This window comes from Portunus trituberculatus, chromosome 3 (genome assembly GCF_017591435.1).
Source record: "Portunus trituberculatus isolate SZX2019 chromosome 3, ASM1759143v1, whole genome shotgun sequence".
Taxonomy (NCBI): Eukaryota; Metazoa; Arthropoda; class Malacostraca; order Decapoda; family Portunidae; genus Portunus; species Portunus trituberculatus.
Window position 1 is genome coordinate 1,088,656 of NC_059257.1, and position 3,117 is coordinate 1,091,772.

The window sequence follows — 3,117 nt, forward strand, 5'->3', positions numbered from 1 at the left end:
CAGAGCAGGGGCCTAAGCCCCTCTAGCCTAGCTCGCCAGGTTACAGGGGCACGCAAGCCCCCCCCCCCACCACGACAAGGCGGTTCCCATCTGGGGTAGAAATACGTAGGAAGCAACAAGAGAATAGATGCAGACAAGTTATTCACCAGATGAGTAATGTCGTTATATCAGTGATGCATTTAGATACATGCATTCCATGAATAGCAAGTGTAATGATATTGTTCACCGGTGTTGTGTTCGGAGATGTCCAGCTATCAACAACTGCCCGGGCTCGAACTGCGCTTGCACAGAACCCAATGTTCACAAACGTATATTTGTTGACAAAGTTGTTCACAAGTGACCACTAAATTTCTAATGTACCGAAAGACTATCTAATAATAGTAATCACTACAAACTGGCTCCTAATATATAACAAGATCAAAATTTGCTGTTATTTTCTATAATCCTTAAATCAAGTGAACAAACCTATCATCGTGTAATTCAAGTAATTATGGTCACTGCATAAAGGATATTTAATGATTCTTGATTACACCTACGCAATATAAAGATGCATACACTTTTATGTAAAATGTAGAGGTGTATAGATTTATGAAAGTCTTATTATAAAAAAAAAGGCATATATATATATATATATATATATATATATATATATATATATAAATATATATAAATAACAGTCTGCGCATAATCATTGCGGTAAAAATGAAGATAAATGTGACGTACCATTTTCATTACAAAAACAAAAAATCAACACTTACCATGTAAAGTATTTGTTGCATAGGTTTCAATGACCATTTGAAGGACTGACACTGTCAGCAAGATGAAGTCTTGGGATTAAGTTCTTAGCACTGAGTGACCTCAGTTTAGAGAATGGAGGTGTCAGCGCAGAAGTTTGCTTTGGAGATGGCCCAGACTCTGGGTGATGTCGAGAAATATACCTGGAGTCATGTTCTCTGAATGCCACAATCGTCAAGCCACTATGTTACTTCTCTGGCGTGTGGCAGGTTGCTCTTGTAAAAATCTGTGCAAAGCAGATCAGATGGTCAAAGAAGTTCAAAATACACAAGTTAACAGTTGTAGAATGACTAAATTAACACCATGGTATGTAAAACATAAATTATTAAATTTTTTGTGGTCTTTGTCGGGGGTTTAGTCTGAACCGGGCGGACATCAGTTCGTTCCTCCATTACACAGAAGATGCTGTCACATTAACAGTAGCATTTTCAAGAGGCCAATCGTATTTCATGGAACAATCTTCTGCTGGCGTTCATTAATTAGTGGTCGTAAGCAGGGTAGCACTGTACAAGGTCTTGCAAAGTTTCCTGCACAGTACAAGTGACACATTAGAGAAGAGTTCTGGGTTTGCAATTCCTTTGCTGTAATGGTAGAGTGATGTCAATTTGTCGTTTTAGCACATTCCTGGTCATGCTACCAATTTTGTTTCCTGGCTGCTCACAGAGCGAAGACTTTCCCGCCAACCCTAAATCTGGACGAGGTTGTACTGTTCAAGCTTCAGATCTGAAAAATTTCCATTGCTGTGCCCAGCTTTGTAAAGATCAATGATTCCTGAAGTGGGATCTGTATGTTTTCCAAGCATTAGAATGTAAAAATAATGCAAAAACACTGCGTAGTAGGAGAACCTACGGTCACTTCAAACATATTCAAAACTGTCAACTGTCACCAGAGGAAATGAGGGTAACAATACCCCACCACTGAGTAAAGAAAACGTGATCGCTACCAGACACACATGTTGCAAAAATAAAAAAAAAAAAAAAAAAATATAAAAAAATATATATATATATATATATATATATATATATATATATATATATATATATATATATATATATATATATATATATATATATATATATATATAACCTGTAAGTCTACTTGAGTATGTGAAGCACTGTTCAACTTCCACCCATTAGCGGCGCAGGCAATTTTATTTATAGTGGTATCCCTCATATTAGGGCCCATATCACCACTATAACACCCACTCCGGGGTGTTAGACTAATGGAATATCTTCAAGGTACAAACCAGGTTATTGACACACATTCTCTACTGGGTCCTTTACTTGAACATATGGCGAATGGTCCAACTGCAAATATTTCCTAAATTAGCCAAATAATATCTAACAAATTCCATTACATACTTTTTTAAGTCTACAAAATGTGTATCATGAGTAGGAATAATCAATTATCCAACATCTTGAACAACAAAACATCACTAAGGCACATGTCACCAAATCAGAGAAATAAGTTTCAATACTCTACATTAACGTTAAGGGATCAGGCTAACTTAAGAAATTTATTTATGAATATAAAAGGTAAGCTAGAAAGTGATTAAATAAACAAACAATATAACGAATCAACTGTATAACTATAACAACTGTCAACATCAGCTATTAAGGTCAAATAAACATAATCATCACATATATAACATTCTAACAAGCACTGGCATAACTAGTGACACATGACACTATGGCAACAAAATATGTTAAATGCACTTTCGTGGTCCATCGAACAGCACAATAACTGTAGGTACACTCACCAAACTCTGGCGTTCTTCCTAGCTAGGATATCACGGAAAAACTGCCGACTTCCAGAGTTCCAGTTTAGCTGACCAATTCCTGGACAGCGGGCCGCGATCTTCATATCTTGTGAATAGACGAACATGGCACTGGTGTCGTGTTCAGCTGTTCGGCTATCCATCTCTCTCTCTCTCTCTTTTTCTCTCTCCCCAGATGGTAACCGCCTTGTTGTGGTGAGGGGGGCTTGCGTGCCCCTGTGACCTGGTGAGCTAAGCTAGAGAAGGCTTAGGCCCCTGCTCTGCCCTTTCGAGTGGGAGAGGGCTACCCATGCTAGTAAGGTCGCCAGTGAGGGGCCAGACTAAATGGTTCCTACGTAGGCTGCCAGTGGACCAGCGGAGCCACCAGCTGGAGGAATCGTCCTGTGTTGGATGGATGGGTGTCCAGGCTGGGATTGTCGTCCCAGTAGGTGGTTTCATGTGGGACCTTGCCCTGGTCCGCATAATCTTTTGTGTTAGTCCCAGTTTTTTTTGCCCTGGAGGTGAAAACATAAAACACAAATTCAGGTTCTCGTGAGGTGGCTGAC